The following is a 19,745-nucleotide window of genomic DNA, read 5'->3' on the forward strand; positions in this document are numbered from 1 at the left end:
AATGAAGTATTAGGAGTACATTTTCTTAAAACTTTATTGGAAATTGTCTTCAAATAATTCTATTTAAAAGTATTATTTAAGGAAGTTGCATTATCTAATACAGTTCAGTGAATTCAAATTAGTAAATAAATATGGCTACGATACTTTAACTTAAGTGAATGCCATTGAACCAACTATGAACTAACAGAAAAATAACAGCACTCATCAGTTAGAACAGTTCAAATTCAAAATCAAGTACCGAGTCATTTTAAATTGTTGATTATCATTACTTAAACCGACAAAAATATAAAGATTAAAATTATGTTGATTTTTTGCTATTTTTCATATTAAATTTTTAAAAGAAAATTGCGCAGATTCTCTCAGTGCTGATTTGCATTCTTCTACAATTAATTTTTTCAATATTTAAAATAAATTTTGACTTGATGAAAAATTTTTAAATCCGTATTTATTTAGAAAAGTCTCTACAAAATTTTGAGAATATTTCAAAAAATATTCAACAAACCGTTAAGTGAACACGACTTCGATATTTTTTTTTGTCTAATTTACCTTCGAGATAGCACGAGTCTCTATGTTTTTAGCCCTGAACTTCTACCTGTGATTTAAAAAAATTTTAAATCAGTGAAAATTTATTTATTAATGCCAAAACAGAATAGGAAAATACGGCATATCCGCCAATTAAAGAAAAACTATTAATTTTTCCCCAGATCCGACAACGAAAAGATAACTAAATTCCAAATTTACCGAAACTTTCTAAAATTTCCAATATTTTAATAAAATTGAAAAAATCGTTTTATGAATCCAAAATTTGCACAATGAGTCTGTAATCAAACTGAAAATGGTCATCGATGAGCATTTAGGATTATAATATAGGTCTAGATAGAGTTTGAGTAAGAAAAACTTAATCACAAAAAGTATAAAGTAATTTTTCTACCTCATAAAATCTGACCTAAGGCCAGATATACCATTACGCAGAGTAGGCAACTGCTTAGGGATCCTGGAAGGACCCACGTGTTTAGAGAGAAAATTTTATTGGAAAATTCGGATCCTTAGTGATAAAAAGTTATTATTGCTTTTTTTCGACACATGCTGTTAGTTTGATGAAATACTTTATACTTACAGAACAGAACCATCTAGTATCGAGTAGTAGAACTAATAAGATGGATGCGTTACGCTACGTGGCAAGACAAAATTAATTTATTGTTTTTTATTACATTTAATAAGTATGAAGTTAAAATTAAAACATCTGCATCTCATTTTACTTATATCCCTTCATCTATTTGAAAAGAACTGATGATCTTCCAACGGATGAAAATGGACCCGACATGATCAATCCAGCTCTGATGAGGGAAACAATTACCATTCAGTCGTTCTCTACCCCTGAGCTCATGAAACACAAAATTCAATAGATTTCCTGATTGATAAGATTGTTTTAAATGTATACCTTTTCCGTATACATTTTCGGACAACCTTGAGCTCATAAGAATCTGAAAATCACATTGACTAGATGATTTTTAGTCACGAGCTCAGAGATGAGTCATTTTGGTGTACTTATTTAGGATGATTTTTGTAGTTTTTGGCCAGCTTCTAGGTGCTTTTTTAAGGAAGGTCGCTAAAGTGGAAATTTAATGAAGTTTCTTGATTATTACAGGGTATGATAACCTGAACAAGTTCCAACATCAGATTTTAAAAAGACAATCTCCCGCGTGTGACAGATGCGGAGAAAATTCAGAAGCAAAGATCCACTTTCTCTGTTACTGCCCGGTGCTCATACAGCAGCGAAGGAAATGGTTTGGTCCGGCCATAGTCGAACCAGAAGAAATTAGGAAACTCGACGCTAGGCAAATCCTGGGTTTCAGTACACCAGTTGGTTATAATAGCCACTGAAAAGTATAGCGGGGATGGAGTACAAGGGTCTACTTGGCTAGGTGCTCTGAACCATTGCTTCCAGGAGCGATGCTCGAGCATGGCCCGCTAACCTCCATACCATACCATACCATACCATACCATTCTTGATTATTAAGGATTTCAAATAAATTCAAGAAGTTTTCCAGTTGTATCCTGCGAATATATGAATCTACTACGCTGAAATCAATCATTTTGAATATCTATGTACAAAAAAGTAATTACACAATAGATGACAAGAAATCTAGGTAGGTATAAAACTCTATAGATAATAGTTTGATATCTGTGTAGTGTTAGTGTATATAAGTCTATGGTTATTGGTTACCCGTTGTCCGTCACTAAGGTAGGACTTCAGGGAGTGGAGTGTACTGTGTACCATCCATGTGTATACACTTTATATATGTATATGTGTTATTTAATTGCAGTAAACTTCAGTCCGTTGTTCTCATAACAATTTTTTTTTTGTGTTCAACAAATTCGGCGTCTGTATCCACAAAACTTTTCTTCAGTTTTCATCACATTACCATCCAGTATTAACTTGAAAGTTTTCAATTAAACATTTCACTTAACATATAGTTTTTTTTCTTCATACAGGTACTCGTGAGAGTTTTTTTAAGTGTAATTTAAAAAGTTAAATATGACTGTACACAAGAGTTATATTGGTGTGGTCGTGAGTGATTTTTAAGTGAAAAAAAAGAAACAAATGAAAATCGAAACAAAAGAAAAGTTTTCTCTAAGTTTGTGATTAACGATGTTCAAAATTTGTGTTTATTTAATTAAAATTTGTGATTGTAAAAAATTGAAGAGTGAAAAGATTTATGAATTTACATAAAAAAAAAAAATGAAATCTTTTTATTAAAAGTAAAAAAAAAAACATTCCTGAAAATTAATAAACTCCTGAAAATAAAAGTATTATTTATTTTATTCCAAAATATTTAAAATTTTCTTCAAAATGAATTTTATTTATATAATAAGTGCATTTTGTATTGCACTTTGTAGCTGTGATTTTTTTATTGAAAACACGTCTTCTTTGTATGGGAATAATAAAGGTAAGCACTTCCAAAAACTTTTTCCAAAAATTATTTCATCACAATTTGTTTGATTCATGCATTTTTCTTAGAAAAATGATAGCCAGGTATTTTTGTGTGATGAATCATCCGCATTTCATTGACTTCCAATTTATTCTCGCTTAGGTTTACTTATATTTTTTCAGTTATTCTAAAATAAATAAGCTATCTTGAACCAATCATGTGAGTCGGTGATAACTGCTATGAATATTTATTTTAGTTTGAAATTTTATTTACTTATCAGTATTATTGATTAGTGAGCACCTATATTGTAGAACCTGGAGTAGTTTTGTACCTGTTCATGTTTTTTTTTGCAATATTTTTATCTAAAATATTAGTTCAATTGACAAGGCATGCAAAAATTCGTGGTTGCCAAATTTATCTTCATCAAAAATTAACTTTTTAAGAACGAAAATTTGTTTTTAAGGAATCAGGATTATAAGAAAAAATATTCCTTATTGAAAATTATATTTTTTTTTGGAAAATTAATTTCTTAAATGTCTCAACCGGATTCTTTACTTCTTTCATATCGTCCTGGAAATTCTGGAAAAATCAGTGAATTTTAATATCGATAAGGGAAAATAATAAAAAAAATTTTGAGCCTCTAGAATTGAATTTAAAAGACCTGATTTTTTATTAGTATTCCCGAATGTATTAATTCTGCGTCAATTTCCACCGCAAAATCTTTTTTGGGGTTCGATTGAAGTGAATAATTTTTATTTTCATGTGAATTTTTGCTAGAATTATAGAAAAGTCAGGGAATATTATTAGAAAAATTCGATACCCGCACTGTAGGCGCTTCCCAAAGGTAGGTTTTATTAAAAGCGATTTCGGAATCGATTACTCGTGGAAACGAAGGATTCTATCAAAGCTAGGGGTGATAAAAAACGTCCAAAGATTCTGTTTAGATTTCTTGAAGGTCATGTTTATATCATGTATATATGAAATATATCAAGGTATACTAAGTTTAGTCCCAAGTTTGTGAAGCTTAAAAATATATTGATCCTACAAACAAAATTATGGTACAGGTGCTCATAAAATCACTTAATTAGTCCATTTCCGGTTGTCTGCCTGTCCGTCTGTAAACACCATAACTTAAAAACGAAAAAAGATATCAAGCTGAAATTTTTATAGCGTATTAAGGACGTAAAAAGTGAGAGTGAGTTCTTAAATGAGTTACATAGGTCAATTGGGTCTTAGTTTACAAGATGGGTCCTACGGACCCATCTGTAAGACTCATCTTGTAAGCCGTTAGAGATAGAATAAAAGTTAAAATGTAAGTTTTAAAAAAAATAAACAACTTTTGTTTGAAACATTTTTTTACTAAATCTAAAAAATAGTACGTGTTATACTGGAATGATATGTGTGTGTGACATGTATGTATGTCTAGCTATCTAAAAGTGTCTAAATATGGTATTTCAACAATTAACTCAGTCAATTATTTGTTTTCACTTGTTTTGTAAAAAATTTAAGTTACGTAAATTATGTAAATTTTCTTGATCTCATTCGGATTTATATTTTAATGAATATACAGGGTGGTCCAGGAGTAACGCACGTCTTTGTAGCATCAGGTAGAACATAAAATTAAAAGACGAAAAGCCCTCTTCCATTTTTTGATTCGATGCACATACATAAGTATGCATACCTACACGCCAACGTAACATTTAAGATATCTCAGTTTCTTAATACCCCCCCCCCCCCACGTTTTGCCATTGTAGCACACTTCTATGTCTACTTTCATTAATAGCTAATTATCCGTGTATCAGATCAAAAAACGGTAAAGGACTTTTCGTCTTCGAATTTTACTTTCTACTTGATGCAACAAGGGCGTATTTTACTCCTAGGACACCCTGTTTATTTAACTGGAAATAGATCATTAAAAACCTCAAAACCTCGTATTCATTATTAAAACAAAATGATTAAGCAATACTGTGGCAGGAAAACCGCAAATTAATTGATAATTATGAGACAATGAGACTGATTTTTAAAACTATCGAGCAATTCCTTAGAAATTTATTTTTGTCAGAAATTTGTTCGTAGAATTTTTTATTAAATGTTGATAAAGGTGGTTTCCTTTAGAGATTTGAACATGAAAGAGGTAAATGAGAATTTTGAATGAATTCTTAAAAATACTGTCTTATTTCAAAATTGATGCAGTCTCAAGTATTTTACTTTGGATTACTTAACAGGAAAATTGATATATTTGAAATAGGATTTTTAAACAAAAATTTTGGTATGGGTGTTAATAAAATCACCTAATTAGTTCATTTCCGGATGTCCATCTGTCTGCCTTTCAAAAACGAAGAGAGATTTCAAGCCGAAATTTTAATAGCGTGCTCAGAATGTAAAAAGTGAGTTTGAGTTCGTAAATGAGTAACATAGATCAATAGTGTCTTGGGTTCGATACAAAATTTTATCTGAAATTGTAAAAGATAAGGCAGTTGAAAATATTCAGGTGTCTTCAACTATAGTGGTATTATGAAAGACCCTCGAAAACCGAAAAAGAAATTCTAAAAAATACTTTCGATATCTGCCTGCCTTGGTATTCGAAATATCGAAAGCTGAATAATTACAGAAAATTTTCAATTTTCGATATTTTGAAAATTACTCTAGAATTCGAAAAATTTTATTCTTCATCATTCTTAAATTGAAAATTTTTTTTAAAGTTTTGTCCCCACATTTGTGTTTTTTGTTTGTTTGCAATAATTTATTTAGGTATTTACTTTAATTTGTCGCCCTATTAGCTCAGTTGGTTAAGGCGTAACCAATTCCGTCTACGGTATGCTTAGTTGTGATGGGCTGGTGTAGTGCATGGTATATGCATGAAGGAGTGAGCCTCTGAAATTGAGGAGCTTTCTAAATGGAATTATCAGCGGAAAGGTGGTAAATAACATATATGGTATCACAATTGGCTCTTAAGCCTAAGTGTGTCCTTCGTGGACAGCCAATATAACCTAACCTAACTTAACTTTAATTTTAATAGTTTTAAATTTCCACCGATAAGTTTTGGAGAAGTCTTTGAAATATGTACCATCCATCTACCGTTTTCTCATAAGACCAATGTGCCTACTTTTGAAGTCATTTATTTATTTTAATCAGACAACTCCGCCCTAAAATTTTCAGAACTTATTTAGACTTAGTCCAACTTCATAATTAAGTAAAATTAAGTTTTTTATTTAAAATTGCCTTGGATCTTACACATCCTTAAGTAACTGTGTTATACAAAATTGAATAGAATGACTAATAAGAACCATAACCAAGAGTCACAATCTCGGTCATAAAATAGATACTTAATACTTTTGTTCAATCATCAAAACAATAGCATTATTGTTGTTATTATTGAACTAATTAATTTAAATCATATATTAATTACTGATTTTTTATTATCATTTTTTATAAAAATAATGAACATCTGTCTACTTTAAGCACGTAGCTACAAAGGGATAAACAAAGGCAAGTGTTTGCCGTAAGAATTTGAAAAAAATTGAGTTGTTATTCATTTAAAAAATGGTAAAGAGTGTAGGCGGAAGGGAGGGGGGTTTAGAGCGGCACCCCTCCCAAAAATTTATTTATTTTATATTAAATTTTAAAATTTCGTGAAATTATTTTTTTAAACTGTGGTAATAATGATAATAAAACAAAAAAGAGGTACCGCTAGTGGGTCCCTAGCATCTAGATCAAGAGTTCTTCTGTGCTCTCCTTGAGAACGACCTGTCTCCCGAAGACGAGACGTCTTTGGGTAGGAGCCGCTATTAAAATCGGATGAAGCTAAAGGATTTTGTCGAGGCCAGACGCCACACAGAAAGCCCACAGCTTCTCCTTCGGAATCTCTCCCAGGATAGATGGATCTAAGGTTTCGGACACGAACATTCTAAATCTAACGCCCTGCAGATTTCTGCAGGTTCAAATAACATGTATGCAGGTTTCGTCATAAAGTTTCATTGAAATCCATTCAGGCGAGAAACTGCCAGTATCCTTATAAATTTTAGCCTGTATTTTATTCTGAGGTATGAGCTACATTATTGTAAAGTTTCATTAAAATTCATTTAGTAGTTTTCGAAATCGTCCAACGAAGCGAGTGGGTAATTGTTAGCGGATGATGTCATTTAGCCTATAGTCTTCCACGACAAATGAACAATCCTACACTAAAAGAATTTTTCAATTCGAACGAGTAGTTCCTGAGATAAGTACGTTCAAACAAACAAACAAACAAACAAACTCTTCAGCTTTATAATATTAGTTTATTGATTTAGCGTACTAACAATTTTAGTTTTGGTTAAATTTTATTTACTAAAACATCTTTAACTTCCGATCGATTAACAGCAATCTTTAAAATGCTTTATAAAAAACGATAAAATATTAGTTCGCCGTTTTTCAGAAAATCTATCATTCAAGGCGTTTCGATATCAAAACGAAAGTGCTACGTAAAAACTAAAATTTTGTGTGTCAATTAAGGAGGGTCCCTCACCAGTAATAGAAAAAATAAATTTGTAGAAAATGATCCAAATTTTTAGTATGTTGTAGTTAACGATACATATTATTAAATGAAAAAAAAATTTGGGTATCTTATCGATCAATTAAGAGAGTTCTTATTTATTAAAAATACACTAAATAACATACCATCCTCATATCATGCTATGTTATTTAGTGTATTTTTAATTAATTAATTACTCTCTTAATTGATCGATAAGATACCCAAATTTTTTTTTGATTTAATAATATGTATCGTTAACTACAACATACTAAAAATTTGGATCATTTTCTACTAATTTATTTTTTTCTATTACTGGTGAGGGAACTTCCTTAAAGAGTATTTATATTTAATATAGATCTTTTGTAAAAAAATTCATATCAATTCTCTGTACGGTTTTTGAGAAATCATTTTTATTTTTTCGGTATCGAAAAACCTGAATTTCGAAGTAATTATTGTAAAAAACATTTCATTGAGTACTTTCATTACTTTGTTACTATTTTCATTTAAATTTTAAATTACTATTTTTACTATATTTATAAATATTTTTATTTTATGAATAACTAGCTGTGAACTACCCGCTTTGCTGGGCAACATCCCCACTTGCACCCCTCCCTCCACATTTCCTTGCGTGGGATAACAGTTTTGTAATGTACACGTCATGCTCTTTTATTTGATACCCCACTTAGGTATATTTGTAAATATTCGATAATTCCTTCCCACTTTCTCGCTACACCTTTCTACCTTCCGAAGGTTAAAATTAGATAAAAACAATAGATCTTTGAAGCTGGTTGTATATCGTGTCAATATTTGAGCTTAATCGATGCACAACTTTTTTAGTTTTTGAAGCATATCCCTTTCAACCCCTATTTCAACCCCTTACTCTACTATAATATGGATGTATTATACATAAAAACCTTCCTCTTGAATCACTCTATCTATTAAAAAAAACCGCATCAAAATCCGTTGCGTAGTTTCAAAGATTTAAGCGTACATAGGGACATAGGGACAGAAAAAGCGACTTTGTTTTATAATATGTAGTGATAATTATTACAACAGACATAGCGCTACTTAAAACAGCGCCATAAAGCCGCCCGCTTCTATGACCATGTGATGTATAAAATTGTAATATTGTAATATAAATGATGACCGGATGTCATGATATTTATTATTAGGTGTTGCAAACATACTCATCTATTAACATACTCACATCTATTAACATACTCACATGTAATATGCATCAATCATTCATATAATTACTAAATACCATTTCAAACTTATATAATTTTTTTTATACCATGTATATGAAATATACCATGGTATACTAAGTTTAGTCCCAAGTTTGTAATGTTTAAAAATATTGATACTACTAACAATTTTGGTACAGGTGTTCATAAAATCACCTAATTAGTCCATTTCTGTCCATCTGTTATCAAGATTACTAAGAAACGAAAAGGTATATCAAGCTGAAATTTTTATAACGTGCTTAGGACGTAAAAAGTGAGGTCAAGTTCGTAAATGAGCAATATAGGTCAATTGGGTCTTAGATACGTAGGACCAATTTTGTAAACCGTTAAAGATAGAACAAAGGTATATGGGTAAAAAATGTTCCTTATAAAAAAATAAACAGCTTTTGTTTGAAATATTTTTTCGTAAACATCACTGTTTACCCGTGAAAGCGCAAATTATGCGCAAATTGTATAGTATGCATTATATGTGTATATCAGTTATATATGTGTGACATGTATGAATGTGTAATGTGACAGAGTAATCAACATTGTCTATACATGGTATTTCAACAATTAACTCAATCAATTGTTTGTTTTATGCTTTTATATTTGTGTACCATATCAGACAGGACTATATCCTTGAGGAGCCATTTTTTTAAGGAGACTTTCTCATTTAGAAATGCGAAAAAACACTGTTTTGAAAATATTAATTTAAAAACAAGTGAAAACAAACAATTGACTGAGTTAATTGTTGAAATACCATGTATAGATAGTGTTGATTACTTTATCACATTACCATACATACATGTCACACATACATAACTGATTTTCTCATATAATACATACTATACAATTTGCGCATAATTTGCGCTCTCACGGGTTATCAGTGTTTCATACAAAAGTTGTTTATTTTTTATAAGGAATATTTTTTACATTTAAACTTTTGTTCTATCTCTAACGGTTTACAAGATAAATCCTACGGACCCAAGACTCAATTAACTCATGTTGCTTATTTACGAACTCGATCTCACTTTTTAAGCACTGAGCACGCTATAAATCAGCTTGATATCTCTTTTCGTTTTTGAGTTATCGTGTTGACAGACAGACGGACAGACAGACAGACAACCGGAAATGGAGTAATTAGGTGATTTTATGAACACCTATACCAAAATTTTGTTCCTAGCATCAATATTTTTAAGCGTTACAAACTTTGGACTAAACTTAGTATACCGTGATATACTAAATAGTATATTATGGGACTAAACTTAGTATACCTTGATATGATTTAGAAACCTTAGAATTTTTACTGAATTAATAAAAATGGATAATGAACTAGTGCAAACTTTGTAGCGCAGAGATAACTTTTTCTTTGGATAATTTACCACCCTCTTTGAACCCATCGATTTCTAATTATCCGGGTACTCAACCAAAAATGATTTTGTTATGTTTACCCATATTTGATTGAAAGATAAAAAACAGGCATTCTTTATTTTTTCTAACTTTATAGAACCATTAATTTGATACTTATAAACTACAAATGGCACAAATCTAGTATTTATAGTCCTTGGACCAAATCCTTAAACCTGACCTTTTCTAACCTAACCTAAATATGAAACATTTGTTTGTTTACTATACAGACATGAAGTCATAAATATTTAAAAAAAAAAAACTTTATTCTGATATTTTTCTAAATGTTTATTATAAAAAAAAGTTATAAATAATAATAAATAAACTTTAGTAATAAAAAATTAAACATTTTATATTTATATTTTTTATGAATACTTATATTTTTTTATGACATTTCATTGCATATTCCCCCCCCCCTCTTTTTTTTTCTGTTTTATTAGTCATAAATTCATTAAAATATCGGATTTCACAGTTTTTTCTTAATTTAAAAATCTTACACTTTACAGCAGGCATGGGTAAACGTGAGTTACAGAAGTCCCTCGAACTCCTAACTTAACATACGAGTAAGACAGTGACAACCTAAAATACGAGTAAGACAGAGAGACAACATTTTTTTTCTACCTATCTCATTCTATTAGAGAAACTGAGATAAGTAAAAGAGTCGTATACCCGTCTCGCTTCCTCCTCTATGAGCAATGCGGACTTGTATAAAGAGATAAAAAATAAAGCTTATGACACACAATAAAGTTATAACAATGGTGACTTCGACTTAAAATAACTCACCCATTCCTGCTTTACAGTACATGGAGATGGACCACAATCAATAATTACCATTAATTTCTAATAAATAAAATAAATTATTATTATTATATAACTTAAATATTTATAGAACGGTGGGTGCACTGTAAAAAAAAGTACTAATTTCAAGAAAATATATTCTTAATATGCATTGAAAAAAAAATTATTAATACCAACCGATATGAGGTTGTCTCAACCTCATCGCGAGATTAAATATGACGAATGGTGCCACGAATATGATACAATTACCGTACGCATTTGAGTGGTGAAATTGACTCAAACGCATGAGTTGTTTGTATGAAAGTAATATACTGTCTAACAAATTTCAAATATTGTTGTTTTGAAATGAAACTTAGTTTTAAACAATCTTTTTTTGATTGGTTCTACCATTTATAAATATTATAATAAAAGACTGATATGTGATTGTCACAACCACACGAGTAGGTTTAGATTTATTCGAGTCGAATTTGAACCAGCGACAAATGAATTACTATTGATTAATACCGATGCTTGTTATATATATATACCAAATAATGTGGTATATACTATAAAAATTATCAATAAGTTTATTTCAAACTTTCTGTGAGTTAGTACCAACCATCGTCATGTAGTTGACACAATCACATATTGACTAGGCATGACAGGTATGTGTTCTTAATAACCAAATCCTATATTTAAAGCAAACGCAAAGAAATTTTCTTTTAATTCATTGGTCTGCTTTATTTACACGATTATATATTCCAACTAAGTACAATTTTCTTTTTCATCAATAAAATGCATGACTCTAAACTAAAATCAATCTCTTTCATAGAAGTAATGATTTTGTTTATTTAACTTCAGTGATTTTGTATCAATAAATTCATATTTTAAATTAAAACCTATTCTATTGTAAATATAAATATTTTAGCTGTACTTGTTCCAATCATTAGGAAATTGTTAGAAAGTATTTTTATTTTATTTCAATATGAAACGATCAATTTCGTATTGAGATGTTCATTATTTTATTTTATTTTTTAACTTTTCATCATTATTTCTAAGCGTTACAAACTTGGGACTAAAATTAATAATGCCTTGATATATATTTCGTATATACTAGATATATGATGTTTTATAACTATCATTTATGGTGTTTTATAACTATCATTAATTTTGAATCACTCGTTCATCACAATAAATTTAAATTGATTTAAGTCAACAAAAACATTGACTTTAAAAGACTTAAGTAACATCTGTGTAGCGAAGATATCAACTGAAATGCTTTGCAATGCAAATATCAGATCATCCAATTGTATAATACCCATATATTTTTAGTTTTTCATATCATTTCTAGAACTCAGTTACATTTTGACTTATTTTAATCTAAAATCAATTTTAAAAACCATAAAATATTTTTATTATCCAAAAAAATTTTTGATTAAAATTCCATCAGAAAAATTTTTGTGAAAAAATATGAAAATAACTTTTCAAGGAATATTTTTTAATTTGAAACACGATTATTTAGATTCGACGAAAACCCCTCAGAAATTTAATTAAATGTGTCTGTAAGCTCCCAAGCGCTCACAATTGAAGTTCGATTTGAATAAAATTATCAAAGGAGGCATTTGGTACTTGAGGCATTTGGTAAGTTCGTTAATAAGAAAAATCGACCGAAGGGGGAATGCGCCAAGTATAAAATTTTGAATTTTTTCAAAATCAAAATTATTTTTTATTCAGTTTTAAGCAAAAAAGTACGCTTATGATTTTTTCCCTAGACGCTTTGTTTTCGAAATTCTTGGAAAATTAAAAATGCAATATTCGATTTTAAGAAAAATGTGTTTTTCAATCTCTGAAGGAATTCGCTTAGCTAACGCAGCCCCTGCTTCTTAAAAATGAACATGGTTTAGTATCTATGCTTCAAATGTACATTTTAGGCTTCTGTCACACGAGCATTAAAACAAATGCATGTTTTCAACAAATACCACGTTCTTGTCTTAAAAACGAGACAGTTCCTTCTCTTTGCTTTATCAAAAATGTCAAAATAAATGATTTTAAGAATTTTAATATGAGCATGACTGTATATTTTTCTTTCCTGAACGTGACAGTAACACTTAAATTACTTAAATGCATGTATGCAAACAGAACAATTATTTATAATTTGTTCACTTTTTTATAAAACTTTTATAGAACTATACTTCATTCACAGAGAGAGAACAACTTCATCTTAAAGAACTATACTTCATTCACAGAGAGAGAACAACTTCATCTTAAACCTTCACAGATTTGATTCATAGCAGTACGTTGCATTAAATGAACTTATTTACTCGTAAGTAAATGTCAGCGTACCCTAGAGAACTATTTAACTCTATGTAAATGCATGTTCTAATAAACGTGCGTTTAAGGGGTTATTATATCCAGTTGCGAGCGCAAAAAACATGTATTTTAATGAGTTTTTATTTTTTGGGAAGACCATTCATTTTACATAAATATAAAAAACGTATCCCTATATATTATAAATGTGAAAGTAAGGATGTTTGTTTGTTTGTTACGCTTTCACGCAAAAACTTTCGAATGGATTTGAATGAAACTGTACAACAATATAGCTCATACATCAGAATAACACATGACCTATAATTTATAAAAATATATTTAAAAAAATTAAAATTTAATCTGACATTTTACTGTTCCATCTATGATCGGCATTTTGAACCATAAATTAAAGATTTCTGTAAAAGTTTATAATAGTAAACGTCAAACAATTCATGGCCTTCTTTTCTGATATACTCAATGAATTATGCCTATTTTACAATTGAAAACTGCGTATATTTTAATTGTGTAAAACAATCCCTTCCAGGGTTATGGAGGGGGGGGGGATAAGTGAGATCAATAAAGCGGTGGTTTTTACTTTTAAGCCCAGCGAAGCGGGTGGGTATCAAGCTAGTATAAGATAAATACAAAAATAACTCTGTCTGCCTGTCTGTGTGTTACGCAATCACGCCTAAACTACTGAACCGATTTAAATGAATTTACAGAGATAGTGTAGAGCCTGAGAAAGAACAAAGGCTACTTTTTAATGATAAATCAATTGAATCTTGGGTCCGTAGGACCCATCTTGTAAACCGTTAAAGATATAACAATCGTTTAAGTGTAAAAAATGTTCCTTATAAAAAAATAAATAACTTTTGTTTGAAACATTTTGTCGTAAACATCACTGTTTACCCGTGAGGGCGCAAATTAGGCGTAAATTGTATAGTATGTAATATATGGGAATATCAGTTATGTATGTGTGACAAGTATGTATGTGTAATGTGACAGAGTAATCAACACTGTCTTTGCATGGTATTTCAACAATTAACTCAGTCAATTGTTTGTTTTCACTTGTTTATATATAAAATAAATTCCTTTGAATCATTTTTTTGCTAAGAAATCATTTTTTTTAATTTCAAATACTAATCAAATTTCAAAATAATCACTTTGAATACTTAAGTTTGAATGATAAGTGTTTCTGCGTGTATTTATTTTATATTACAACACTTGACTCAACTAAAGTACCTTACAATACTTAGTAATTAAACAATGTTTATAATAAAAATATTAATAATAATTTGTAATTGATCGTATAAAATTATTAGTAATAATAAATCGCGTACTAATTTAATAATTAATAATATTTATAGTTTAGCTGACATATACTAAAATATTTATTGCATTTCCGGTCTATACAGAGAACCGTATACAGAGGTATTCGCTCCGAGCGTGAATTTCGTTTCCATGACAACGATACACTACTTTAATTATAGAATTAATGGATGCATATATAATTGTGTGGATTGCATTGAAAACTTACATTTAAAATTTAATATTCTTGTTTCACAAATTTAAATAAATAATTACGATAATTAACATTTGAAAAATAATATTTGTACAATTTGATTTCTTATTTTCACAATTTTTAATGCATTAAGTTTAATTAATTAGTGTTTTTCAATCATTTTAATTTGACAGTTTCTATATCATTAACATGTAAAGAATTGCAAATTAGTCATAACAGCCCACTTTATCTCCAAAATTTTTCACTTAAAGCGCTGGCATCGATTTTATTATCCCTACCATGACTACGCACACAACGAATACGTATTCACATAGTTATATATACTAGTAATACATATACAGTCATAGGCGTAATGTCTATATGCTCCCATGGAAGGATGGTATTATACAGATTTTTTGACTCTTAAGGTAGTATGAACGCCAAGGCAAGTTTAGACTTGAGGTTGAAATTATTTGTACCTTATTTTGAACTTTGATAATGCATTTTGTTATAACTTCATGAATGTAGACGAAAAATAGGAATAAAATTTTTCGATATCTGCGTAGGTTTTTGAAATATGGTTTAAGGTAGTATTGGTAAAATATACAAATAAACTCATAACAGTTAGCCTTTTATTATATTAAAGATAAGCATCTAAATAATGATTTACTCAGGTTTGAGGATGCTTTATCGACTTTTTTAATGAAATATTGAAAATTAAAAATCTTAGTTTTTACATTGACTCAACGGGATCTCATGCGTTATTCTTTATCCAAGACCAAAATTCTCATATTTCCAAAAAACTGTGTTCACAAATTCATGCACCAAAAAAAAGCTTAAAGTTCAAAGAATTTATATATTTATATATAAGAAAAAGTACATGGTATCGATCATTATCAAAAAGTATTAACGATTAATCATAATTCACATTGAAATTTCCGTATTTTTCATTATGAGTATGATAACTTTAAAAATTATTAACAGATGTCGTTGCCAGCAGTTGGCAAGATTGTTTTTATAAAATAGATAATCGACTCCAAAAATTTAAAAGAACCATAACTCGGCGCTTTAAACCGTTGTGACATTGCCAAATATATTATTTTCACTATGATAAGGAAGATTTCTAGAGTATAATATGTTGATAATATTTGAATTATAACTATAACAACTAATCAAATGAATAATCAAAATATTATTATTTTTGTTTGTAATAGAATTTTATGTATTATTAATTGTTATAAAATCAGTTTAATTATTATGATAAATTATGGTAATGTGTGTATTAAATTTTATACGCTATTTAAAATTTTGAAAAAAATGATGGTCTGTTGACGACCTAAACTACCTTAAATATCGAAAAATTTTACTATGTATTTTCGTCTAATTTTTCAAAATTCCAATAGAATCAAATTAAAATTGTTGCCCAATTCTTAAAAAATGATGGAGACGCGCATGTATAGAATGCAATAAGCAATGTATGAGATTTGATGACGTATTGTGGTGATATATAAATGACTCATATTTGGTACATAGTCACGTCTTAGTCTTTCCATTTACCTACAACCTTTATATTTTTATATTGCATTCATTGTTCATGTAAGAGCTGAACTCAGCAGTTATTTCAGTTACTATGACTACATATTTAGTATATATATTACCTACTACATAGGTACTACATCACATCTATGAAATATCTTTCAATGAAATAAAAATATATCTAAAAGGGGGTCTTAAAAACTCTTACAATTACCTGAGGATTTCCTAGAAATACTTATTATTAATTTTTACATGTTCTATAACCTATATTAAATAATATATCTAGATTTTGTAAGAGTTTGTGGCTTTTAAATTTGAAAATGTCTTGTGTTTCTAAGAATATTTTATTCATGAATTATGAGAATACAAAGAATTATTCCAAAAATATCACATTTTGGTGGTCTGAAATTAATCTTATATATTTAAGCGAGCAATTCTTATAAATATATATATATATACTGTATTTAAATCCATTAGATTATTACAGGAGATGACATTTATTATACAAAAAAGATCTATTATTGCTTGATTAAAAAATCAAGCAATAAAAATATATATATATATAGGATTAATATATGATTGTGTTTCTCTTTTTTTTCTTTTTGCTGGTTTTTTTAATCAAGCAATAATAGATCTTTTTTGTATAATAAATGTCATCTCCTGTAATAATCTAATGGATTTAAATACAGTAATTTATTATTATTATTATGTACTCGCTGATAATGTAGCTTTATATTGGCGAAATAATTTTTAAAATCGGTCGAGTAGTTTTAGAGTTTATCCATTACAAACAAGCAAACAAAAAATCAAATCTTTTCTCTTTATATAATTAGTGTAGACAGACATGCATAGCATTTTTGGGTCTGAAACTTTGGACTTTTGCGTGGCGTCTGGTCTCGACAAAATCTTATAGCTTCATCCCCTTAAATTATCATCTCTTATCCAGAGACGTTTCAGTACTCGGATCTAGACAGAATAGGACACGAGGACCTTATTAATAACACAAGGGAATATATTTGCAACTTTTTTAAACAACTGACAAAATTTTACTTGTTTTGGATTACAAATGCCTAACTGAAAGTGAATTTATAATAATAATGGGGTTTAACCTCCGTTTCTCTGACATAAACGCCTATAACAGAGGCCACCCACATCATTATTTGTTAATCTTTATTTATTTAATTACAAACATATTTACAATTACATTTTGAAGTGGGTGGAGTCGGTTACTTCGTTCTTATTCAAGCGACGACAATGTGACCAATTTTGCACTCCCATTAATTATAAATTGTTCACACTGCCGCTGCCTGGATTCGAACCCGCAACCTAAGTCTAAATGGATAAACAGCCAAAGGCAAACGCTTTAGATCGCTCGGTCATTTAGGCTCTTGAATTGAAAATGAATTTATTATTGAATAGGTCTAAATTTACAGATACAGCGATCTTTAAAAAAAATTGAAAAATGATTCAATCACTCAATTTGAGGATTGAGTCCATTATAATTTTTGATCAGCATACCCATATGGGGTTTTACCACTGGGCAGTGCATCGGCCAATATCGGTGGCCGAGCTTCCGAGCCTCGGCCAAATTCCGGCTGAGCACATTAGCAGCTTATGGCCGATGTTCTTTTGTCCATTTACCGTATGATTACCAATCTACTGAATTAACCTAAATTGCCAGTTGTATTATTTTTGAAGTTTTAAATACACTAGATAAAGATACCAAAGATAAGCTATTTTAAAATAGCAAAATAAAAAACATAAATTTTGTTAAACAACTTGATTTTTTTACTCTTATCTAGGTCCTAGGAACTCCAGAAATATGTCATTCTTATTATTCATTGGAAAAAATTTTTCTTGTAAAACAACATCCAATTTTTAAAAAATATATAAATTTTGACGGACGTTATTTTTTAATATATAAATTTTGACGTTATTATTATTATTATTATTAATATTAATATTATTATTATCATTGATAAGTGCACTTATTCGCTTTAACCTCACTTTTATGGTCCTTTTTTTAAACATATCTTGACATTTGAAAACTTACATTTGATGACATTTAAAAAATAAAAAATAAAGTAAGGTTAGGCATACGAACGTCAGCCGTGACTCGAGTATACTCTCTATAGAGAAAATTAGAAAATATAGAGAGGTAACCGAGGATCGCCCAAGGTTCGGTCTTCGGCAAAATGCTCGGTCACCCCATATGGGTAATCAAAACTACCTTCATCCATAGTTTTCAAAAATTTTAACCGAAATCAAAAATCAATGTATTGTGTCCGGGGTCCTTTGATAAAATAGCATGAAAATTAACGAGATAGAGCACCGATCTCCTAATAAAAATGTATATTCCACATACCAGGACTAAACTATCTAGTACCTAATATAGTCATATTTCTAAAATGTTCGTCTCAAGTATTATGTTTATTATTAATAATAAATAAAATACACATACAATTTTTATGTAAGAATTATAAATACAATAATAATAAGTTTTAATATTTTTATGATGAATCATCACTCAATAACTTAAATTCATGAATATGAATATTATTCTTTGAAGGTAGTACAAGCGCCAAGGCAAGTTTATAACTTTTTTTATAATAAATATTTAGAAAAAATTAAGAATAAAGATTATTTAAAAATATTTATGACTTCATGTCTGTATAGTAAACAAACACATCTTTCATATTTAGGTTAGGTTAGATAGGGTCAGGTTTAAGGATTTGGTCCAAGGACTATAAATACTGGGACTGTGCCATCTGTAGTTTAGAAGTATTAAACAAATGGTTCTATAAAGTAAGAAAAAATAAAGAATGCCTGCTTTTATCTTTCAATCTAATATGAGTAAACATAACAAAATCATTATTGGTTGAGCGCCCGGATACTTAGAAATCAATGGGATTAAAGAGGGTGGCAAAATATCCATACAAAAAATCTCTGCGTCACAAAATTTGCACTAGTTGATTACCCATTTTTATTAATTCAGTAAAAATTCTAAATATATGAGAAATCTATGAAAACTTATCATCCATCTACCATTTTTCCATAAAACCAATGTTAAATATGCCTATTTTTGAAGTCATTTACTATTTAAATAATCTGACAATCACCCCTAAAATTTTCAGTATTAATTTAGACTTACTCCAACTTTATATAAAAAAAATCAAGCCTTTTATCCGAAATTACCCTGGCGCTCGTACATCCTTAAATATATATATTTATTTGTTTTAAATATTATTTATAGAGAATCAATTCAATTGTGTATTATGTTCTTGTTTTGTTTGTTTTATTTATGTGGGCTACTAATCATCTTGTTTGATCATTTGAGATCACTTTATCACTTGATTAATTAATCAAGCTTAATTAAAATGTATCAATGACATTTGATGCAATGCAATACATCAGTGACGACTGTAGAACCATAAATATTCGTAGCACAGGAGCTGCGCCAGCTAAGTGAATTCCTTAAGAGATTGAAAAAAAATAACAAATTTTTCTTAAAATCGAATATAGCATTTTTAATTTTTCAAGAAGACTAC

At 29.2% G+C, this 19,745-nt stretch overlaps 1 protein-coding gene across 1 annotated transcript in view; it reads left to right on the plus strand.

Annotated features, from left to right (window-relative positions):
- The first annotated feature begins 2,870 nt into the window (after positions 1-2,870).
- LOC123302195 (DE-cadherin) overlaps positions 2,871-19,745 on the plus strand; it is a 45,544-nt gene continuing 28,669 nt past the window's right edge. Inside the window, exon 1 of the mRNA XM_044885031.1 lies at positions 2,871-2,951. The gene's annotated coding sequence lies outside the window, so the exon portion shown is untranslated. The remainder of the gene's footprint in view (positions 2,952-19,745) is intronic.

This window comes from Chrysoperla carnea, chromosome X, assembly GCF_905475395.1.
Source record: "Chrysoperla carnea chromosome X, inChrCarn1.1, whole genome shotgun sequence".
Lineage (NCBI taxonomy): Eukaryota > Metazoa > Arthropoda > Insecta > Neuroptera > Chrysopidae > Chrysoperla > Chrysoperla carnea.